Here is a 24,246-nt window from a genome sequence, read left to right as displayed (position 1 = left end):
CTCCACTGACCCACTTTGATGGTACCACTTCCACTTCATTAGTTTTCTCAAAAATAACAATGTGATACATTGCCTATATAAAATGTAGAGACTTTCAGTCATTTTCACGTTACTGTCATTTGTTATCTATAAAGAACTGGAGAACTTGGGAGCAATATGAGAAGAGACTAAAACACTTTACTCACGCTCTCTAAGGGGTGGGTGGGGGTGGGGGGCTATTGACTCACTGATTCATTTGAATGTACCAGGGGTACAACAACAAAGTCATCATGATATGGCAATCTGATGTACTTTTGTACACTTTCCTCCATCTGAAAGTACTTCACATTCATGGACAGGTTAGAAACTTTGTATATTCCTAACTCTCTGGAATCAAATGGATATACAAAAGAATGGTTCATTGCATGTGTATTCTTTGCCTGCAATGTATTCTATTCCTCCATCAATAACAAAGTTTTCAACCAAAACCACTTTATTCCTAATTTTTATGCATGAATCTCTCCTTGAAGGTTTGACGATCATACCATCCATGGACAACACTTTAAATTGGTGTACTTCTCCACTAGTGGACTGTGGCACTGGCCCATCTTCATGTTCCAACCTATATGCTTTTTCTGTTTGAGAACAAAGATCAGGACTAGAGTTGACATGATCCATTTCAGACAACCTGCGGATCACTTGAGTCAGGGCATTGCATGGCCCCCTGACCATTTTTTTAAGTTGCCCCAAGAAATTTTCATATGGAAAACCTGAAATGAGATCCAAATTGCCATGCACTTTGACATCCTGACTAAGGTGCACAAGACTATGTACATTGTAAACTAAAAATTCTTGCCCATAAAAACAGCCAAAGTGTTCAACAAATGAAACCAGTAGAGAGTTTGCAAAGTTATTCATTCTCAAACAATATTCCGAGCTCACTAAAATGTACACACCAACAGACAAAAGCATAAAATTGTCATAGATTTGAGACTTCAACACATCCTTCAGTACAAGAGGACCAGTATACAACAAAAACTGGCGTAGTTCAGTTGCCTTCCATCTGTTTCTCTCAGCCAGTGTACGTGGCCTTCTGGCAAACTCTGATGGAATATAGTCCTTCAAAGCAAGTAGTCTCTCTGAAACCAAAGAAGCCTGACTAGATGACATACGACAACACAATGGACCAGGAGGACCCAACCACAAATCAAGTAGATGCCTCATTACCCCTAAGCACACCAAGTGCATGTAATCATGAGGGAAGGTGGCAACCATGTCCATATCAAGGTTGGAGAAAGGTGAGCGTGCATGGTGGTGGTCCTCATCAGTGGCTTGTCTAAAACATTTGTCAGTTCTCTGCCTTGCACCGACCTCAGGGAATGTCATCTGGCTACCTATTCGAACACCAATTTGATGGCACTTGTCACATCCATGGTATGCAGTATGTGATTTAACAGCTTTGATGAAGGCTCGGGCTGGGGCGTCACACACAACGGAGCTGACACTCAAAACAAATGTCTTTCCCTTAAAAACAAACCCACTGCTCATTGTTTTTAATTCATTAACCAGATGCTGCAAATATTCCGACAAAGACTTAGGTTTAGAATTGCCACAAAAAAGGCCAATCACCACTGGGTTCTTACTGTACCCCTGCAACATGCCAAGTATTGGCCAAAACTGAGTACTTGTGCTCTTAAAAAGTGGGAGAACAGACCACACATTATCCAGAATCCTATGAAATGCATTCAGTATTACAAAATAGTGAAATATTCCACCTGCTAAAGTCTCAATTTTGTATGTTGTTTTTGTTCTGAGCAATGTTCTTCCATCCTTGGGCAGAAAGGGATGGTGACGTTTCAGGATGGAGAGCAGGGCTGATAAAGCCATCAGGGTAATGCCAAACTCAATGGCCCAGTCTGCCAGAGAAGCCCTTAAATCAGAAGTGCTCTCACTGCATGCATCTCTGTGATCCATGTCCATCTCATCAGAATCATCAAACCTATGTTCTGCCTCCATAGTTAGACTAGGCTCACTCTCTTCTTCACTATCAGTGTGCATCTCTTCACATCCACCTGATGCCTCAATATTTAAGCCTACCTCCACGTTTCTATCATATTTTACATTTTCCTGCTCATTTTCTAATGATTCCACAAGTTTTTGTACCTTTTTCATTGCTCGTCTTCTCATATTGCTCCGCTCATTGTAAGCCCACTCCTGTTCTACCTCAAGTGACAAGCCCAAACACAGCCCTGCAAGAAAGGAAAATTTAAGATTAATTGTAATAAAGAAATAATTGATAAACATTGTAATAAATATTGATTCTGTTTACAGTCAACAGATTTTTTTTTTTTTTTTTTTTTTAAAAAGTCTATATTAGATCAGTGGTTCTCAAACATTTTCATGTCAACAACCCCCACATTAGGCCCGTTTCCACCGCAGGAACTTCGGGGTAAATTTATGGGGCCGGAGCCGTTAGTGCGTGTCTCCACCGCAGGAACCACCCCCGAAGGACAGAGTTCGGGGGCTAAACAAGTCCCTGCTTCGGGGTAGGTACTCAGAACGGCCCCGAAAGACTCCTGCCTGGGGCTTGGGGTTTACTTGGTGCTGATTGGATATACTCAAGGAGGGATGTGACGACAACAGAAATCAACAAAATAGCTGATATTTTTAAAACTCAGCAGACGGGGGTTAGCTCATTCATATAGCTTCCGCCGCCATGTAAAAAAACCTCACTAAATGGCCCGTGAAAAAAATATCTTATCCAGCGGATATCTTAGTTACAACATGATTGAGCTAGCAAAGCAGTTTTGTGTTGGTATGTGTGGTATTTATTCAGTTTTGGGGAAATCACGATGTCTAGGAAGCATCAGCTAACAGAAGCATCAAAGCTAACATCAGGACGTCATCTGTTAAAAGCCTCCCATTGTCGGATACGACATGAAACTACTCCAGTTAGCTCAATCATGTTGTAACTAAGACATCCGCTGGAAAAAATATTTTCTTCACGGGCCACTTAGTGAGTTATTACAGACACCGCTATTGGCTAACGGCGTCCCTACGTCCCCCGGCCAAAATGGTCGCGCAACAATTACGTGACATCCAGAGCCCGTAACTTTACAGGAACCTTCCTCCTACTCCGCTCTCTCAGTGGAGACACGGCGGTTGAGAGGGCCAAGCGAGAGGACATTCATGTAGTAGTTTCTGCCCCGCAAATAGTACCAGGAACTTCTTCAGTGGAAACGGGCCTATTGATATGCATGTGGCAGTAGACCCCAATTTGAAAAGGTTTTGTGCCAGAGACCCCCAGATGATTTGTGTTGTTAACGATTTTCAAAACTGTTCCAAATTTTAAGATTTCTCATAATTTTGCAAAAAATAACAGATCTACAAGCTCACAAAGCATCCAATGTGATGTGCTGTGACCTTGAACACCTACTTATTATTGATTATCCAAAGTATAAAACAGGGTTAAAGTGGATCAGCTGATTTTGATGCTACAACTTTTGCTGTGGACCCCCTGACCTCACTTTGAGAACCACTGCATTAGATTACAGATGTCTGTGCCATTTTTAATGATTTGCCATCATGATCATGCAAATGTTCTTTTTGTCTACACCAGCCTGCACAGCCCTGCAATATAAGTAAAATAAATATAAAATACTGAAGCAACTTCAAAATAAACTAGTTAAGAAGCCACATATGTTTTACATATAAACCCAATTATGTTTTTTTTTTTTACAGTTTACGCTAGCAACTTAGCCTTGTAGTTATAACTCGACAGCCCATGCAACTAGCCCAATGAGTTAGCTTCACTCCTTTCTATAACCTGGTAACTAGGCCAATATTGTTTTTACATATATATAGAATTCCAGCATAGAGGCTATCTATGTCCCACAGACTATTACAACCTAAAATATGAAAAAGCAATAGCTCGCTCACTGTTCCGTTAGCAACAGTGTTGCCAACTCCTCAGTAAGGAAAGTAGCTATTGGCTGTCCTAAAAGTCACTAGAAGTCGCTAAATGACATCATCATCTAATTTGCATAATTGTCAATTTGCATGTAATTGTAATAGACACTGTAGGAGAGAGGAATAATGTCAGGGAAGAAACAAAAAGTGAGGATAAAACACCCTAAATATGTTCAGAACAACAAATGAACTTTTGTCTGTTGATTCTTAGTTTGTTTGTTTTTTTATTTTGCCTTTGAAGTAAGTCATCACTTCTCAAAATAACTTCATGACTTCAATGCTTTGTCTAGACCCACATTACATAAATCAATTTTGTCCTGCATTGTTAAATGTTAGAATATCAAATTTAATAAAAAGACCGTGGTGGAATTGTTAGCTCTACGTCCAAACCTCCTCCTTTATCCGGGCTTGGGACCCAAAAGAGACACTTGGGCAGAGTTACTTGGATTTGTTTGAAGGTTTTTTTTTTTCTTACTTTATTTGTTTATTTTTGAGTTTTCTTAAGTTTGGTTTAGTTTCTAACCTTATGCTCCATGTAGAAGCCTACAACAAGTCACAGTAAATCATGAAATTTTTTTGCCATAACTATAACATTTCTATAAATTTAGAGGGTTTTACCTTGACAACATTTACATTTACATCCCACTCTGTAAGCCAGGGCGGGATCAGTGGCGGCTTTGCCCCTGCGCGATTCATTTGCAGTCTGGACACAGAGTGGTGTGGGTCTCATAGACATATATACGTAGACGCTGCATTGACTGTGGAGGGACGTGCCTAAAGCGCCGCCATCTTGGTACAGGGCTGGCATGGACAGGAGTGTACATCTATGGAGTAGATGTAGACGTATCTTAAAGTAGAAATATTCACTGAATTTTCGACCGATTTCCAAACGGTTTGATTTGTTAAAAACGTCACACATGTAGCTATGACACAGGATGCTTGGATGTTTTAAAAATGCCGGTTTTACTACCCAAATACAAATTCTACTTAATGTTTTCAGCAGACAATCTTCTGGAACCTATTAATAATGATAATAATAATAATAATAATACTAAAGATAATAGCAATATTAATCATAATAATAGTGATGATTACATGATAATAATAGCAGTATTAATTATAATAGTGGTATAATAATAAAATGACAATGATAATATCAATATTGATAATAATAATATTGATAATAATAATAACATGATTATGATAATAGCAATATTAATTATATAATAGTGATATAAGCGTTCCTTTTGTTCTCTTTATGGCTGCCTGTCTGTCCTCCATGTCTGACGTTTGTAACAACCAACCCGCATGAATATATGTTGACAATTGATCGATTTATGATCACTTTTATAGTGCAAACATGTCATTCCTCTATAGACGTAATGCACTGTAGGAGCGAATGGCACTATACCAAAATGGCACGTCGCTCCAATTGGCAGCAGCAGTCAATGGCGTCTGGTGGGTCTCATCATAGACATAGATACATAGACGCCGCATTGAGCACTCAACCGTACGACAACGTCGCCGCCATATTGGATGTGGCAAGGCTGCGCTGTAAACTAATACAAGTGAATGGACTTAATTTCATAAAGCGCCTTTCTACAAAGAAATTTACGTGAATGCCTCTCGTTTATTCATTCACACACACACACACACACACACACACACACACACTAATATACTTGGGAAACAGTTAGGCACCAAAAACAATGTATTTGATCTTCTCAGATGGCTAAGATAAGAACTTTATTGGTCCCACACAGGAGCGATTCACCTTACATCAGCTATAAAGAACAAGGTAGTGCCGAGGTAGTGTGTGTGTGTGAATGAATAAACGAGAGGCATTCACGTAAATTTCTTTGTAGAAAGGCGCTTTATGAAACTAAGTCCATTCACTTGTATTAGTTTACAGCGCAGCCTTGCCACATCCAATATGGCGGTGACGTTGACGTATCGCAGCAGCGGGCAAACCCACTCGATGCGGCGTCTACGTATATGTCTATGGGTCTCATCTCTGCTCTGACTGCAGCTGGGACTGCTGCGCGAGGCTACTGACCGCCGGTGAGGGTGAGGGGGATGGGGAGGGGGGGCTCACGGCAGCACGCGCTGACCGTTGAGGACATTAACTGCAGAATGATATCTGCTTTCACGCCAGAGTCTCCAAAACACCAGAAAAGTCTCCAATAACATCAGAAAAAGTCGTTAAATTTGTCTATAGTCGCTTTTGACAAAGAAAGTCGCCAGATTTAGCGAGAAAGTCGCCAAGTTGAATTAGTTAGCAACCGTACATTGCACCGAGTGAGTGACGTTTTCCTTCAACAGACATGGGAAACTCGGAAAATTCCAGCTTCCCCGTTCAAATGGAATGCAGCCTAAACTCTCGAGTTATTTCTTAATCAAACATGTTCTGTACAGAAATAAAACCGTAAACTCACCTCAGCTTTGTTCTCTTTCTGCTTCTTCTTTCTTTTTTCCGTTCTTTTTCTGCTTCTTCTTTCTGTTTTCCGTCCTCTTTCTGCTGCTCAAAGCGGCGCATCCGGCTCTGTTCGTGCTCCTTTCAACAGAAAGTACCTAGAGCCAATGAGAGCGTAGGAAACGGGATCGCATGTTGAGGGCTGGCCAATGGGAGCGAAGGATAAGATTGATTGGTTGGTCATTGTCAGGGGAGAGACGTCTGTCTCTATGGGTCTGTCTGCGGTCTGCGTAACCTGTAGAGTGGGCGGAACGAGTAGGGGGTGTGATGTGTAAATAAAGGAAATAAATGAGGGAGTTCTCACAGCTTATCAAGAACAGTGGCGGATCGTATCCAGACTGTAAGTGTCCGTCTATTTTATTTAGTGAATGTTACACTAATACAATTGCTGCACATAGTTATAGTATTACCCGGGGTGATGAACTTAGCAAGGAAGCTATATATTTTATCAACAATATTAAATATTATTGGGCAGACAGAACGAGGCTAGCCCTTTGCTGTGTAAACTGAACAAAACAAGGTAACGTTAGCAAGATAAGATAAATTTTAATTTGTTTGACTTGCTGTTATGGTGCTATGGACCTCTCTTTGAGATGTGTCTTTAATAAAGTAACGTTATGAATTGAATTTCAGAGGGGGTTATTTGCCTGTTTGGTAAATTACATGCAACGTATATATTTCTTTTCTACAACAATCCTAAAATGTTGACCCAAGTAGATAAATCAAAGCTAGAAATTGTGGCTGTTAGTGTAGCCAGAAATAACTTGGAAATTGTGACTCAGCTGTAATAGTAACCCGCTAATTCAAATACATTATTTTCAGCGTGGTCTAGTGCAGCAACTTAAATTATCAGTGCTCACTGGCCTAAATAGTCAAGTTATGCTATGATAGTTTATCATTGGGCCTTAGGAGCCTATTCACTGTGTGTCAATCCTCTCTTTGGATCACATATTTCTTGTGTTAATTTTGAATGTATTCTTTTTCAGGGGAAATCTGTTCATTTTGTTGACCTGCATACACCCCTAACGTGGCTCCCACCATCCAGCTGCGACCCTTCACTGTCTTTGCCCATAAGTATATTTTGCCATGTATAAAAAGATAACAGAATGGATATGTAAATGTGCTTTTTGTTCAGGTAAACTCACAAGAAATGGATGCCATTGTCATTCCTCTTTGGGTTCCTGGGCATTTCCTTTTATGTGTAAGTTCACGTTTGTGTATTTAAGCTTATATTTATGACGTCATTCATTGTAACATGGTCAACAACTGTCCTCCACAGGCTCACTCAGGGTTTTCCTTCGCTTTATGGCACAGTAGTGTTGTGTTCCGCTGTAGGGTTGAAATAGAAATTATTGTTATAAGTGTAACTTCACGTGGTTATGAAATGTATGTACACCATAATTTGCTGTCATTTTTACCCCTCTTTTAGTCCTACCCTTCACCTCACCCTCCATATGCTTTCCAAATGCCCCTTATTTCCTACTATTCATATACCTTTTTTTTCTTGCTTTGTAATGACAACATTTTTGTCAAGACTGAGTCTGATCATTACTATCTATAACCTCCCTGTAATTCGTCTATTCTCCAGGTTATGAAGCCAATGCAGAAAGAAATTCTGTTCAATGACTCCCAATATCGCATGAAAAAACAGGGCTTTGGACATGACGGTTATCGCAGTTTCTTAAGGCAAAAACCATGCAGTGTACTTCCATTTAGTCAAAGGCATTCCCTGACAACCCAGAGTTGAGACCAGGACTCGGAGACGCAGTCCTAAACGCCTCTCTGAGCTTCTAGTTCAGTTACCCAGCCATATTTTTAATAGGTTTATACAAACGGTGTCTGTCCCCCGACCGCCTAAATTATCTAAATCTAAAATTAAACAAAGAGGAGTTGTGCATAACAACCTCATAAAAATTAAAACCTCTTCTGTGACAGAAAGACAAAACAGGAGAATTAAATGCGGACTGTTAAATATCAGGTCTCTATCGTCTAAAGCAGTATTAGTAAACGAATTAATATCAGATAATAATAATATTGATTTACTCAGTCTCACTGAAACCTGGCTGTGTCAAGATGAATATGTCAGTCTAAATGAGTCCACTCCTCCCAGTCATAATAATACCCACATTCCTCGAGGCAGCGGCCGAGGAGGGGGAGTTGCAGCCATTTTTAACTCTAGCCTGTTAATCAGTCCTAAACCTAAACTATATTATAATTCATTTGAAAGCCTCATTCTTAGTCTTTTACATCTGACCTGGAAAACCTCGCAGCCACTTTTATTTGTTATAGTGTACCGTGCTCCTGGCCCGTATTCTGAATTTTTATCTGAATTCTCAGAGTTTTTATCCAGTTTAGTTCTTAAATCAGATAAAGTTATTATTGTAGGTGATTTTAACATTCATGTCGACGTTGATAATGACTCCCTGGCTACCGCGTTTATCTCATTATTAGACTCCAGATCCAATTATAGACCAATATCTAATCTTCCCTTTATGTCAAAGATCCTTGAGAAAGTAGTCGCAGACCAGCTGTGTGATTTTCTCCAGGATAATAATTTATTTGAGGAATTTCAGTCAGGATTTAGAGTGCATCATAGCACTGAGACAGCTCTAGTTAAAATTACAAATGACCTTCTGATTGCTTCAGACAAAGGACTCGTCTCTGTACTTGTTTTATTAGATCTTAGTGCGGCGTTTGACACAATTGACCATCAAATTCTGCTGCAGAGACTGGATCACTTAATTGGCTTAAAAGGTTCAGCACTAAGCTGGTTTAAATCTTATTTATCTGATCGTTTTCAATTTGTTGACGTTCGCAGTGAACCATCCTTACGTACCAAAGTTTGTTTTGGGGTTCCGCAAGGTTCTGTGCTCGGACCAATCCTATTTACTCTATATATGCTTCCTTTAGGTAACATCATTAGAAATCACTCTATAAATTTCCATTGTTATGCGGATGATACTCAGTTGTATTTATCAATAAAGCCAGAAGAAAGCAATCAATTAACTAAACTCCATAATTGCCTTAAAGACATAAAAACTTGGATGAGCACCAATTTCCTGATGTTAAATTCAGACAAAACTGAAGTTATTGTTCTTGGCCCCAAACAACTCAGAGACTCTTTATCTGATGACATAGTTTCTCTAGATGGCATTGCTCTGGCCCCTGCCACTACCGTAAGAAACCTCGGAGTAACATTTGATCAAGATTTGTCTTTTAATTCTCATTTAAAGCAAACCTCACGGACTGCATTTTTTCATCTGCGTAATATTGCGAAAATTAGGCCTATCCTGACCCGAAAGATGCAGAAAAATTGGTCCACGCTTTTGTTACCTCAAGGCTGGATTATTGTAACTCTCTATTATCAGGTAGCTCTAGTAAGTCCTTAAAAACTCTCCAGCTAATTCAGAATGCAGCAGCACGTGTACTAACAGGAACTAAGAAACGCGATCATATCTCTCCTGTTTTAGCTTCTCTGCACTGGCTCCCTGTAAAATCCAGAATTGAATTTAAAATCCTACTGTTAACTTATAAAGCTCTAAATGGTCAAGCTCTGTCATATCTTAGAGAGCTCATAGTACCATATTATCCCACCAGAACACTGCGCTCTGAGAACGCAGGGTTACTCGTGGTCCCTAAAGTCTCCAAAAGTAGATCAGGAGCCAGAGCCTTTAGCTATCAGGCTCCTCTCCTGTGGAATCATCTTCCTGTTACGGTCCGGGAGGCAGACATCGTCTCCACATTTAAGACTAGACTTAAGACTTTCCTCTTTGATAAAGCTTATAGTTAGGGCTGGCTCAGGCTTGCCCTGTACCAGCCCTTAGTTAGGCTGACTTAGGCCTAGTCTGCGGAGGACCCCTCTATAATACACCGGGCCCCTTCTCTCCTTCTCTCTCTCTCTCTCTCGTATCCTATTACTGCATCTTGCTAACCCAGCCATTCTGGATGTCACTAACTCGGCTTCTTCTCCGGAGCCTTTGTGCTCCACTGTCTCTCAGATTAACTCATATCACAGCGGTGCCTGGACAGCGTGACGTGTGTGGTTGTGCTGCCGTGGTCCCGCCAGATGCCTCCTGCTGCTGCTGCCATCATTAGTCATTAGTCATACTTCTTCTGTTATTATACACATATGATTATTGTCACACATGTATACTGCCAGGTATTAATACATACTTTCAACATATTGTACCGCAGTAACCAGAACTATAACTATAATATTATTACTTTCATTAATGTTGTTGTAAGCTACTGTCATTACCTGCATCTCTCTCTCTCTCTCTCTCTCTCTCTCTCTCTGTGTCATATGGATTACTGTTAATTTATCATGTTGATCTGTTCTGTACGACATCTATTGCACGTCTGTCCGTCCTGGAAGAGGGATCCCTCCTCAGTTGCTCTTCCTGAGGTTTCTACCATTTTGTTTTCCCCCGTTAAAGGGGTTTTTTTGGGGGAGTTTTTCCTTATCCGCTGTGAGGGTCTTAAGGACAGAGGGATGTCGTATGCTGTAAAGCCCGTGAGGCAAATTGTGATTTGTGATATTGGGTTTTATAAATAAAATTGATTGATTGATTGACTAAGGTCTGTGATTTTACAACTGAGATTTATTTACATTTATTACTGTCTTTGGCACTAACTAAGAAAATACGGTAACTCCCAATTATCTTTTTCTCCTTCTATACCTTCAGTTGTAAAATCTCAGGAAAACTTTTTTGCATGTTTGCCTACATTGTTGTTTTATTTTTAAAGGCAGTCACGTTCCCCTGACTTGGCAAGTTTGGTTAGCTTGATGATGGCAGTCATGTTCCATTGATTTCTCTACAGTTGTTGTCAGGTTGTTGATTGCACATATCTAAGTCTGTCATACTGATTTTTTTTTATGAACAACAGGTCTCTGGGTTGAGAAAACAGGGCAAGACATTGAGGTAAATGTCCTTAACATTGTACTATTTCATCTGGAGATACTACTGCTTTCATGGGAATCAAGTATCACAGGATCATTCTGTTGCTGTGTCATTAGTAAGAGGGCAGCCTGCAGCGGATACTGTAACCATATATGCTGGGCGAGAGCGAGTTGCTTAAATGCAGAACTTTTGTGCTCCCACACTAATGTCTGAACTTTGTCCACATTAATATACACACCCATATGCCCTGACTTGTCCCATCAAAGCAGTGCCATCTGTTTTATTAAGAAGTTGTATTTGATATATTATGACATTTGTTTTACTCTCATTATTCAGGGACTTCCCCAACAGACACATGGAAATGACTGTGCCATTTTTATGATAATGGTAAACTTACGATAACATAAGCTTAAAATTTGCTGAACATATTATCAATACTGTAACCTATGTAATGTTTCTGTTGCAGTATACCTGGTACCTCATTGTTGGTGCACCATTTGACTTCACTGTTGTAAGTTGAACAGATAATTTGATCATTCACTAACAGATAAATATGTCAAATGGTCAATTCTTGTTAATTTAACATAGCAGTGTGCATCGCTAAGGCCATGTTCCAACATAAAAATATACATGTTAATCATTACATTCATTGTGGATTGTATGTTTGTCTTATTTTATGTTATGTCTATATATCTATCTAGATTAATGAATGTGAGGACAACCCAGAGTTGCTGGAGGTTAGTGAGAAGCCATCCAAGAATTACTGACCTACAGTTTGTAAGATTATTAGTGAGAATTGTATTTTGAAATAACAGGAAGCGGTACAAGAGGCACAGCGGGTGCGCCAGCTTCATAGTGCTGACCTTGTACACTGGATGAAGGGGAGCACTTCAGCAAGGAAACACCTTGAGGTAAGTATATCAGCATGAAGAGATAATTACCTCCGCCAAGGAAGTTATGTTTTCGCTGGCATTTGTCTGTCTGTCTGTTTGTCTGTCTGCAAAATAACTCAAAAAGTTATGAACGGATTTTGATGAAATTTTCAGGAAAGGTGGATATTGGGACAAGGATCAGATGATAAAATTTTGGTGGTGATCAGTTGAAGCAAAGTGGATAAAATAAAAGTCTATTTCTGACAGCCTCAGCAGCAATTCCAATTTCTGATGAGACGGTGAAAATAGCGGGCGGCACGGTGGTGTGGTGGTTAGCACTCTCGCCTCACAGCAAGAGGGTTGCAGGTTCGATCCCGGGTGTGGGAGCCCTTCTGTGCGGAGTTTGCATGTTCTTCCTGTGTCAGCGTGGGTTCTCTCCGGGCACGCCGGCTTCCTCCCACAGTCCAAAGACATGCAGATTGGGAACCAGGTTAATTGATAACTCTAAATTGTCCGTAGGTGTGAATGTGAGCGTGAATGGTTGTTTGTCTCTATGTGTCAGCCCTGCGATAGTCTGGCGACCTGTCCAGGGTGTACCCTGCCTCTCGCCCGATGTCAGCTGGGATAGGCTCCAGCCCCCCCGCGACCCTCAAGAGGATGAAGCGGTTAGAAGATGAATGAATGAATGAAAATAGCACCATCCGGTGGCCGGAAAACATGTCATGTTCTACTTGCTAAATATATGGGTTGTAATTAGGGGCCGAGCCCTAAGGCAGAGGACTGCTCACAGCTGTGTTGGGAAAAAAGGAGGTCTGCACTCTCTGGTGCTTTCCTAGTTACCATAGCATTAGCTACATTTCAATTTGAAAGCCTTTATCTGAATAAAAGGAATCTGAAGTCACAGGTCGCACTATCAAGATCGACCTTCACCATCCTCTAAAGTAACTATTTGTTTTCAGGCTATCATAACCGGGGATCTTCTGTCACCATGGGAGCACAGGAAGGAGAGGCCCACCCTTTATTTTGAGGATGAACAACTTGACCAAGTTGTCTCCTTCCTGTTCTTGGTCAGAAGGGAAACGCCAAGAGCAAGACAGCTGACAGATCGGGTTGCCTTCATCGTTGACGTCCTTTTGCCAGAAGTATGACATGATTGTTTTACATACATTTATAAATATTGGCACTGTGTTTAATATTGTACATAGTGGTTTTTCATATCACACCTCACACTTGTAGATGAAAGAACCTTGAAATGGAACAATACAGATGTGTAATATTAAAACTTTCCTCAATTTTTAATGCTTGTGGGGTGCATGACAAAAATGGTTTAGAGCATTCAGACCCGCATTCGTAGAATATTACTTTCTTTCCTTTTGTCAAATCTTACAGAGCCTCTTGCACTCTAACAGTGTCATAAGGGTGTGATATCAAACTGGACAGAACATAATTAAAGGCTACATTCAGTTGTGGCTGTTTTTTAATTTAACAAATGTCAATCATCCTGTCTAGGTGACAGTCTACACCTTGGTTGAGAGGTACACCTTGACAGTGCCAGAGGCTGTGGCCAGGTTCAAAAGGGGCCCACAATATGAACCATGGTAAGATTAATATATAAAGAATTGATGATAGACATACAATGTGTAATGAAATATACACATTTTCATCTACATTAAAGTATATTGCAACATCTAATTGAAACCTTTCATTTAATGTTTGGGGTTTTTTTGACAGTGAATTCAAAATGATGGAAAATCACTTGATGGGACACCTATCAGAGGAGGCAATGGAGAAGCTACAAGCTTTCAAAAACAAATTGCAAAGAGCCCGCTCCTCTGAGGCATTTCTGAGCCAGCTATAAGCTGGTTTCTTTGTCTTTTGGTTTTGCATCCAACATGACACTCACCACAAACCCTCAACCACACTTACACAACTGATAATACTGACAAACATACCTCATCCATTTTTTCTTCTGTTTCAAATCATTTTATTTGAGTAAAAGAGCCAGGTTGTGGCAAACCTAAGAAGCTTTGAAAAGTTTTTTGTATTTATTATATATTTTATTTTTTAGAACATATGCATTTATGCATTGTATTTTTATAATTTATGCATGTCCTGCAAAAAGTAAAATAATATCAATAAACATCCTGATAAAAACAAAAACTTAATTAACCCTCAATTTAAATACTACATGACACGCCCCTTACTGTTTATGCCCCTCTCTTGCACACTGCAGACGGATACAGTTGGGTCAGGGAGGGGTCAGCGGACAGTCTTTTTAGAATAGTGAGAGATTTAATTACTCAAATGCGAATTGGTAAGGCAAGTGCCATCTATTTTAATTATTACTCATTCAATTCTGACAAATAAAGGTATTTTGTCAGTGTTGGAGCACTTAATTGCTATAAACTCTGAAAGACTATTAAAAGATTATTTATAATTATGTAATTATTTTATTATTGTACCTTATTTGTAAATTTGTAATGGCTTTAGCAATATTGTTAATCTACACTCATGGCAATAAAGCTTATTGAAATTTAAATTAATTGACTAAATTGAATTAGAAGTGGGGTGGTGGTGTGTGACACCAGTAGTGAGACACCAGAAAAACATGTTAAAGGTAAAAGACTTAGCAATTCTTTGTGGTTCACACAAGAGAACGTGTGCTTGTTCATATGAGACAGATATGGGCAACATAAGCTCAACCACAAACGGCCCACATGTGGCATGGACAGATATGGGCCACATAAACCAAACCACAATCGGCCCACATGTGGCATGCCATCATATAAACAGTGCCATCATTGCCAGATCTGGCCCACATCCGGCTGACATACCACTTGCCATGGTCAGTCAGCCAGCAGTGCCGGCTTAACACCAGATCTGGCCCAGACCTGTCTGCTATGTGGGATATATATATATATATATATATATATATATATATATATGTATGTATGTATGTGTGTGTGTGTGTGTGTGTGTGTAAAAGCAAGTATTTCAAAAGAGAGAAAGAAGAGAGGCTGTAGCTACTAAGTACTGTAAAGCCTGCGAACAGAACTGGATTGAACTGGATTATCCTGTCTGAAATGTACCGAGACCAAGAGGAAAACAGAAGGTATGTTAATGGTTTTATTATATTAACATTTGCATTTATCAGTCACTGTCCAGTCCTACGCTAGCAACCGTGTGTAGCAACCGAGAGGTCCGTCAAGCTTTCAGAAGAAGCTAATATGCCGAAGTGGTGTGCATATGGTACCTGCAAGTCTGACACCTGATACCAAAAAAGTGTTGAAGGTGGTGTTGAATTTTTCCCTTTCCCCAAGCCGAAGACCCAAGGAAGATATGGCTAAAGCAGTGTGGAAGACCACACGAACAGCTGAATCCAGGAAAGATCAATAAAAACACCTATGTTTGTTCCAAGTTAAGATGCTAACTAATGTTAGCTAACGCTAGCTTTGTGTGCTAGCTGCTCTCCCTTTGTCAGCCCCATGGAGGGAACATAACTCAACATTAACTTAAATTTAAACCATATATTGACTTACCCTACTGTACAAGAACATTCTTTGTCCTTAACGTGAAGTGTCAAGACGTGGGGTGCCTGACGCTTGCATTGCGACTGGTGAGCTTTTCCCTCTATTTTAATGTTCTCGTGATTTATACTGCGCCAGCAGATGATATTATGAATGTAGGTCACACATGCACATTGAAGACCTCTCTGATATCTCCGAACAGTTTTTCCAGAAATTTAATGTTATTTCCTTTGGAATATCTTTCATTGATATCGCTGAAAACTCTATATTTCTTATGCTAGGAGCGAAAGCTTGACGGACGTGGCAACAGTAACTAAGGGGGGCGGGGCTTAGCGAAGGGTCAAATTGACTTAGCGAAGGGTCAGAAGTTGGAAATGACAATGCGCTAAGCAAGTTACGTATTACGTAAGTCGGCACGCCACATTTAACACGTTACATTACAAACACAACAGCTGGTATAGGTGTATATTATAATGAGCTAAAAAAAACATTAAAAATTCGAATATTATTCAAATTTTTAACACAAAAAAACATAAGAAATTCAAATCCGATTTTGGGGGAAGATTTACAGCCCTAATTTTTACCTTTAGTATTCATCCTTGCATTAGACTAAATAACATTTAATGTTTTGATGGTATGATTTAAATTTTCTGTCATGTTTTAAATCTGTTACTGTACACTGAAGCTTGATTTTAGGTAATATCGTGAATTAACTTGAAATCGCAATATCTGCCAGAAAAATTGCAATTAGATATTTTCCTAAAATCGTTCAGCCTTACTCTGCATTAGCAGATACTTTACTCGGTTGAGATGTGGGTTTCACATGAATATGTGAACAAGATGAAAAACATGATTTTCATCGGAGTGGGTCATTTCATTTGAAATTCATATCATTTGAATTTCACATTAATTTTAACATTATGTAAAAGTGGTGTTTTGTTTGGTTCTTTCAGCAGTGGAGTTGGTTTAATTGGTTGAACAGGCAGCCTATTACAGCTTTGTTACTAGGCCCATAGCAACCGACATGTCATTCATTCATCTTGGTCAGACACTTACAGTGCAGCGGGAGTGTTTGACAGCTACAAAGCTGATGAGCTGGCAAGCTGCCAATGAAACAAGCTAGTGCGCCATCGCCCTACGTTTATAAGCTTTTTTCACACTGAATAATATTATATAAACCTTAGTTTAAGAATACGGTGGACTGTTTTAACATGAATTTATAAGCTAGCCATCTCTCTCTGTTAACCACAAGTCTCCTCTCTCTTCTCTCCTCCAAAAATAGTATTTCAGCTGCGTCAATAAACACTTTGGACCTCACGTTTAAGAGCTTTAAAACCATGTTTATCATTTGAATTCCACATTAATGTTAACATTGTATTAAAGCTGAGACTTTATTTATTCACTCACCGCTCCGCTCCAAGAAAAGAAAAAAAGCAGCAGACGTCATACACTTAAAACCAAACCTGACATCACAGTCTGTTATGAGTTCTGTGTCGAGCCTCTTCCCTCCCACAATCTGAACAATAATTGAATCAATTAAATATTTGTGTGAAGCTAACTTGATCACTGTGTGTATCTGAGTATGGCATAGATATTTTAAAAGACAATAAGAGATTGAAAACAAAAAATTAACTGGGGTTTGAATGCAGAATAAATATGTGAACTTTTAAACTTGTTTATTATAAAGTTTCCTTAGTAATAAATTCCTTTATTTTATGTAAATTGCAGAGCTGTGCAGGCCAGAGTAAAGCAAGTTGTCTTTCGTCTGAAAAGCAAGTCTAAGGTACAGTAACAGTACAATCATTGATCATCATCAGTCATCATTTAATCATTTAAGTAGTACAGACATCTGTAATCTGAGGCTGGAGATGTGATGCCAAAAGCTAAGTCAAGAAAGAAGCAAATAAGAAATTTCAATTGCTATCATTTGACTTTGAAGATATGAGATGTGTGACAAATGTAGATATGTGTGTGTAGATATTACACCAAATTAAATTGGCATACTATGTACGTGCCTGTCATTGGTCAAACAGGGAGGTGCACACTTCCCATTGGTTAAAGGTAAAAAGTCCCACCTCTCAGCGAGGAGCTTGTACTCATAGGCGCAGGAATGACACGAGCAGACGACAAAGAGAAACGACTGAAATTACACAATGTCTACGGTGTGAAATGTTGATGTAAACACAAAGCTAACACTCCGAGATACTAGCAGGAGACGTGAGGGAGGAACCAAGGACATGTGCGATGGGAGTTTTACCGCGTTTATCAATGTCTTGGTGAGTTAATGCTAACTCAGCTAGCGATGTTAGCTCGCTTGCAGATGATATCGCCGCCCGCCGCCGTGTAAAGTGTGTGCTTCCCTCCAACTGTTTTACCACACTAACTTGGCGTTGCGACCTACTCCTAACAGTAAAGTGCTACAGTTGTTTTGCCTCAAGGTCGTTGCCATTTGTATTTGTGTTAGTAGTGTACTGTATACATCTGCACTGTTACAGTTGGTTATGGATGTTATTAACGATGAATAGTCAAGCGTAACAGTGTGTGTACTGGTGTAGCCTACAGTTTCGAAATATGTGTGTTAATAGCATACATGATTTTGTTATTCATAGTTAAGTTGAAAAATGTTAAACAAATGGTTAAAAACATTAACTTTGTAGTTCAAAGGAAATATGTATTATTTGTAATTGATTAGTATGCTTAATAATCACAAGATATAGATTAAAAGGCTAATAATTCATGATGTGAAATGTAAAGACAGGATAAAGTATTCCATGCTGAGAAAACTGTACAGTTAAAAGTTATTCATGTGCTCACTTTGTGTTACTATGATGTATTTATGTGATATTGATTATGGCCATAAAACAATTGAAGTTGATGATGCAAAATAGTAATAGCTCTGTTTCTACACAGGTGAGGTTTTTGAGATCCTATGGAAAATTACATGTGGATTTGAGATTCTACCTGACGAGAAAGATGGCGAGCCACCCATGAACCTGATCTCTGCCTTGACCCAAGGAGTTGGATCAAGATCACCTATTATCCGCAGGAGCCCATCCATTTTTCCATCTCCATCACTTGAGCATCACACTCCAGTGTGGTCGTAGTATCACAACAACCTTTTCCACTTGACTTGTGACTTAAAAAGTGCATTTGTCACAATAAAGGATTAAAACTAAACTGAACAGTTTATAACAGAAGGAACAAAACTGAACTTGAATAAAACAAACCAGTAGAACTCTGTTATTTTTTGTCAGGGACACTTTGATTCATCTTTGTATTATTTTCTGGTAATATTGTTACCTTGTGAAGCATTGAACTAACTGTTTTTAAAGGGTTAACATCTGAGTGCCACGCTACAGACTAAGGACAGGCAAACAGTGCAAACTTCATAATCCAGCCCGGTCTCTTTTGTTAGTATATACTTAGGTGGAAAGAACTGCCTAGTTTCCCTCTAAGTTTTGGGGAAATTACCCAGTACTTTCAGACTAAGGACAGGCAAACAGTGCAAACTTCATAATCCAGCCCAGTCTCTTTTGTTAGTATATACTTAGGTGGAAAGAACTGCCTAGTTTCCCTCTAAGTTTTGGGGAAATTACCCAGTACTTTCAGACTCAGGACAGGCAAACAGTGCAAACTTCATAATCCAGCCCGGTCTCTTTTGTTAGTATACACTTAGGTGGAAAGTACTGCCTAGTTTCCCTGTAAGTTTTGGTGAAAGTACGCTGTAGATGTGAGAACAGCACTTACCATGTGGTTTCTGTGTAATTAAATAATAAAACATTTTATAACTTTTCATGACTCATTATTGTATATTTTAAGATATATGTAGGCTATATTATTACATTACTGTATTGTTTGTGTTTCGTCCTCGGATGGCACTACAAGACTTCCAGAGATGTGCACTTGAGAGAGGTAAGTTTGCTTTGTACTCCAGCCTGCCCGTTAATTAGGCAATTTGCAGAATATAGACCCATTTCTTGACATATTCATATTCAAACTCATTCAAGAAAATGTAAACAAAACATAAATATTAAAACCCTGGAGTGTGGGCGAAATTGCCTGTTGACACATAGGCTACATAAAAGTGACTGAATCAACTGCCATGAGCAAAGGGCAAAAGCATTTGTTGCACTTCATACATACAGTACAGGCCAAAAGTTTGGACACACCTTCTCATTCAATGCGTTTTCTTTATTTTCATGACTATTTACATTGTAGATTCTCACTGAAGGCATCAAAACTATGAATGAACACATGTGGAGTTATGTACTTAACAAAAAAGGTGAAATAACTGAAAACATGTTTTATATTCTAGTTTCTTCAAAATAGCCACCCTTTGCTCTGATTACTGCTTTGCACACTCTTGGCATTCTCTCCATGAGCTTCAAGAGGTAGTCACCTGAAATGGTTTTCCAACAGTCTTGAAGGAGTTCCCAGAGGTGTTTAGCACTTGTTGGCCCCTTTGCCTTCACTCTGCGGTCCAGCTCACCCCAAACCATCTCCATTGGGTTCAGGTCCGGTGACTGTGGAGGCCAGGTCATCTGCCGCAGCACTCCATCACTCTCCTTCTTGGTCAAATAGCCCTTACACAGCCTGGAGGTGTGTTTGGGGTCATTGTCCTGTTGAAAAATAAATGATCGTCCAACTAAACGCAAACCGGATGGGATGGCATGTCGCTGCAGGATGCTGTGGTAGCCATGCTGGTTCAGTGTGCCTTCAATTTTGAATAAATCCCCAACAATGTCACCAGCAAAACACCCCCACACCATCACACCTCCTCCTCCATGCTTCACAGTGGGAACCAGGCATGTGGAATCCATCCGTTCACCTTTTCTGCGTCTCACAAAGACACGGCGGTTGGAACCAAAGATCTCAAATTTGGACTCATCAGACCAAAGCACAGATTTCCACTGGTCTAATGTCCATTCCTTGTGTTTCTTGGCCCAAACAAATCTCTTCTGCTTGTTGCCTCTCCTTAGCAGTGGTTTCCTAGCAGCTATTTGACCATGAAGTCCTGATTCGCGCAGTCTCCTCTTAACAGTTGTTCTAGAGATGGGTCTGCTGCTAGAACTCTGTGTGGCATTCATCTGGTCTCTGATCTGAGCTGCTGTTAACTTGCGATTTCTGAGGCTGGTGACTCGGATGAACTTATCCTCAGAAGCAGAGGTGACTCTTGGTCTTCCTTTCCTGGGTCGGTCCTCATGTGTGCCAGTTTCGTTGTAGCGCTTGATGGTTTTTGCGACTCCACTTGGGGACACATTTAAAGTTTTTGCAATTTTCCGGACTGACTGACCTTCATTTCTTAAAGTAATGATGGCCACTGGTTTTTCTTTAGTTAGCTGATTGGTTCTTGCCATAATATGAATTTTAACAGTTGTCCAATAGGGCTGTCGGCTGTGTATTAACCTGACTTCTGCACAACACAACTGATGGTCCCAACCCCACTGATAAAGCAAGGAATTCCACTAATTAACCCTGATAAGGCACACCTGTGAAGTGGAAACCATTTCAGGTGACTACCTCTTGAAGCTCATGCAGAGAATGCCAAGAGTGTGCAAAGCAGTAATCAGAGCAAAGGGTGGCTATTTTGAAGAAACTAGAATATAAAACATGTTTTCAGTTATTTCACCTTTTTTTGTTAAGTACATAACTCCACATGTGTTCATTCATAGTTTTGATGCCTTCAGTGAGAATCTACAATGTAAATAGTCATGAAAATAAAGAAAACGCATTGAATGAGAAGGTGTGTCCAAACTTTTGGCCTGTACTGTATAAGGAAATTAAACCACAGGTTTTGGGAAATTACATACCTAAGTGACGAGTTATACTCTAACTCCCGGGATAGTATGTGGTAATTGACTGCGAGGGATACTCTGACTCCCGGGGAAGTATGTGCCAAGTGACCGCGTTGTTATACACTAACTCCCTGGAAAGTATGTGGTAAGTGACTGCGAGGGATACTCTAACTCCTGGGAAAGTATGTGCTAAGTGACAGGGACGAATTATGCTCTAACTCCCGGGAAAGTACTACACTCTAAAACGCGGGCTGACTTATGAAGTGTTACCCGCTTTTCTTCTATCACGCTCCAACACTTTGAAATATCACCGCATTACCGACATTTTAATCCAGTATCTTTGACTTTATTCCGTCCGTCACCGCACACTGTTTGATTGCATCATCAAAACACACCGCTATTATTCAGCCTTGCTTTTCACTTATTCCACCGAATACCGAATGTGTGTTTTTTTGCAATATTCGGCCGAATATATTAGGTTACCTAATATTCGGTGCATCCCTAAAAAAATACAAAAAACAAAACATATTCTGTGTTGGTACAAAATAAAAATGAAATAAATACACCACAGTGTCTCCATGGTGAAGGCACATATAACCTAATAATGATAGTGATGCAAATAACCTAATTGTGATGCAGGCAGCAAAATCTGATGCAGAGGGGGAGGGAATATCAGCTACTTGGTGGAGGTCTGCACTCTCTGAGTGCTTTTCTAGTTACATCTATTTCATTCCTTGTCTTTGAAGAGCACCTGAGTGTGTTTTTTTTTTGTCTCCTGACATTTTTGACCCAGTGCAGCACTCACTTTTTTCTTTTTTTTGATAAGAATATCAGTTCTACTTTTCTCTAAGATGTCCAGGGTTCTCATGGTCATGGAAAACCTGGAAAAGTCATGGAATTTTAAAATGTCATTTCCAGGCCTGGAAAACTCTTGAAATTAAGTAAAATCATCATAAGTTTTTGAAAAGTCATGAAATTTAACTTTGTTGTCTGAAGGCTATCTTACATTTAGTGATGACCTCATGAAGCCTCACGAAGCATTTTCTTTATTTTTCTGAGCCCACTAGATGGCACTCTTGGTTTAAAGAGAGAGGCTCAAAGAATGGCAATTCAGAGTGTTTTAAACCTTTTGTTGAACAGAAAGCACCATCTAGTGGTCTCAGAAAATAAAATGATTCATGAGGCTTCATTTGCCCATCACTACTTACATTTGCTTCCATGGATAATAGTGTTTAACCACGCCTAGCTCCAAGTCCACAAAACCAGGATGAAAATGCTAAATCCAAAACGATTGCATTGAGTCTGTGGAGCTCAGCCGTGTAGTTGTTGGACCCTCAGTTGGAGGTGGTTGATGCTATGCTGTGATTAACGTCTCAACAAAAATACACAGTTTTTTCAAAGTTGTGTTAGAAGGCTAATGATGATTTCATATTGTATGTATTTTCATTATTCAGTCAGATGCCTTCAAGGCTGATTGTAGAGATTAGTGCCTTGCAGGCTGGTTAGAAGGCCTGCAAGTCAAATCATTATTAGCCTTCTAACTAGCCAACCAGGCACTAATCTCTACAATCAGCCTTTCAGGCTGGTGCCTTATCAACAAACAAACTAGCTAAGCTAACATTAGCTATTAACATTAACTTGCGGTTGAAGTTATCAAGCAGCTCAACTAAACAGTTTCTTTAACAAAATACTCACAAGTAAGCTAATTCTATGTTTCAGACAAGGATGCTTGAGGTTATGTCATAACTGTTCATAGTCTCGGTTAGCTATAATTTGAACACAAAAATGATGAATAGATGAAATATCTAGCTGATTGGTTGTGCTCTAGCTTGCGATCTGATTGGTTGCAGTTGAGGGTAGCACTTGTGCAGCCGGAGCTTTCATTGCAGGAGTCATACACTGCTCAAACTATCAAACCATTTCAGATTTTGTGCTGATAATTTCAAACGTGTTTGAAAGGGTTAAGGTATCTTGGACAGTTGATCAACTAACAAAGAAATATCAATTCACAGAGAAACGTGCTGTCTCTTAAAGGTGGAGTAGATGTCATTGAGTGTGTAAAGAGAGTCATGGGTGCAACATTATCACACTCTCTGGCGAAGATGATCAACATGCGTGGAATAAATGGGAAGATTGGCTTCCAGCACCTGGAAATAAAAAAATACTGTGATAGGTAAGTTTGTCTTGAGACTTACTGTCTTACTGTATTTTTTTTTTTTTTTTTTTTTAAAAATCACAATTTTAGGACCATTTTATACTGCTGAAAGCTCCTATGAAGCAGAAACACTTTTTTGGTTCATTGGCAAGGGGATCAAAATGTGTGGTTTTGGTATTTTAGAATGGAGTTTCTCCGTAAGGATCTTAGTGACATTCAAATGTTACAACTGGCATCAATATTATTAAATTGACAGAGAAGAGGCGTTCACCAGACAAACGGGAGCGAAAGAGAGGATTTTACTCCACATCTCCCAGTTGGAGATGCTGGGTGCTCAGTAGCTGTGGCGGTGACGGGGGGATCACTGTCCGAGGGCTGCCGTAGAATGGCAACAGGATGTCAGCCAACCAACACTCGCTACCCGGTCCCTGGTTGCGGCGATTTGAGATGCTGGCCAGCTAGGAATTAACTAGCAGCCAGTACAGTACAGTCCTCTCTCGTCTAGCTAACATTTAGCCGTGTTACTTACTGATCCATTAGAAAGAAAGCTAGCTGGACATCGGTTTTGAAGCCTC

General features: G+C 39.7%; 1 long non-coding RNA gene across 1 annotated transcript; it reads left to right on the top strand.

The window, feature by feature from the left end:
- Window positions 1-11,813: 11,813 nt before the first annotated feature.
- Window positions 11,814-12,231, top strand: LOC125886602 (uncharacterized). The gene is made up of 3 exons (XR_007449055.1): window positions 11,814-11,833; window positions 12,024-12,059; window positions 12,138-12,231. It is a non-coding gene; the product is annotated as an uncharacterized LOC125886602 (long non-coding RNA).
- Window positions 12,232-24,246: the final 12,015 nt, after the last annotated feature.

Source organism: Epinephelus fuscoguttatus, linkage group LG3, assembly GCF_011397635.1.
Source record: "Epinephelus fuscoguttatus linkage group LG3, E.fuscoguttatus.final_Chr_v1".
NCBI classification, from domain to species: domain Eukaryota; kingdom Metazoa; phylum Chordata; class Actinopteri; order Perciformes; family Serranidae; genus Epinephelus; species Epinephelus fuscoguttatus.
This window is presented reverse-complemented; position numbering and strand designations above follow the sequence as displayed.